Source organism: Octopus bimaculoides, chromosome 6 (assembly GCF_001194135.2).
Source record: "Octopus bimaculoides isolate UCB-OBI-ISO-001 chromosome 6, ASM119413v2, whole genome shotgun sequence".
NCBI classification, from domain to species: domain Eukaryota; kingdom Metazoa; phylum Mollusca; class Cephalopoda; order Octopoda; family Octopodidae; genus Octopus; species Octopus bimaculoides.
The window spans coordinates 42,272,574-42,274,068 of NC_068986.1; positions in this window are offsets into that span (position 1 = coordinate 42,272,574).

Below are 1,495 nucleotides of genomic sequence, written 5' to 3' on the forward strand. Positions count from 1 at the left end.
GATTCACACCGTGAAGTACACTCCTAAGTAGCACACTCACCCGCACGCACACACATACACACACACAGGTACACACATGCACACACAGGCACGAATACACACGAACATAAACACACCACACACTTGTGTGTTCATTTATTAATAAATATCATAAAGGTTATATATTTAAGTATACATGCACACACACACACACACACACACACACACACACACACATATATATGCACAGATAGATACATACATGCACATAGACAGGGTGCGTAAGATATTTGAGAACAGATTTATGTTTATAAAAAAAACACATATATAATAACAGATAACTTTATTTATCAAAACATTTTTTCTATAATGTTATTCAATAAAGCCACCTTCAGCTTCAACAACAGATTTTATATGAGTTCTAAATTATCTACATGCTCGAATCAAGTGGTCCTGGTTCATTTTGGACATTACTCTGTGTTCTTTGACCTCTCTCTCAACAACGCTCCACATGTAATAGTCCAATGGATTGAGATCTGGGAAATTAAGAGGCCAAATGTTATGGGTTATGTGATAATACAAAATTTTCAGCCATCCATTCCTGTGTTACTAGAGCCATGTGTGATAGAGCAGAGTCTTATTGAAACGCATATGAACTAAACAATTATTTACAAGACCTCAATGTAGGCGGCAGAGTTAGTTCTAACGCCTTGTGGAAAGAAGTAAAGCGGCATCACATGTCCTTCATTGCTGACAACCCCTAAAACCATAACAGTTGTAGGAAATTTTGTATGCATAACACATGGAATTTCAGGAGGGTCTGCACATAACGATCTGCTATTTCTTCTGTTGTTAAGTTTTTGATCTTGGTCGAAGTTTTTCTCGTTTGAGAAAAACTAAATCAAATCTTCTGCTGGATTTCTCAGTTTGTTTAAGAGTCTTTTAGATCTGATGTCGTGATTTTCTTTTGCTTTCTCTGACAAATTGACCATTCCTCATCATATAAGACTTGTATTTGTTGTCTTCGAGGACAACATATCTGACTTTTCTTCTGACACATGGAGATCTTCTGCAATTGACCTCATGGACTCTCTCTGGGATTGTAATCAATGGTCTGTTGAACTTGCTGGATAAATTCAGATGTTCTGATGATTTCAGAGCATTTAGAATGTTTTATATGCTTTGATACTGGTGATACGTTTCCTTCTTCAGTCTCTAGCTCCTTATACATTTTGTAGACGAAAGATCTGGGAAATTTTAAAAATCGAGATATTTCTAAATCGCTACACTCAGCCTTTATAACCACAATAACAGCGTGCCACTTCATTACATGAATAAGCTGAGGTTCTGCCATTATTATCTTCTGAAACAAAGATTGTACAGAGTTAACAAAAAATGCAGCAATGATCCCAAAAAGGTATGTTCTCAAATACCTTAAGCACCCTGTATATTATAAGTATATATACTCGCGTATATTAAGAAATGCATATATACATACATACATGCATATATATAT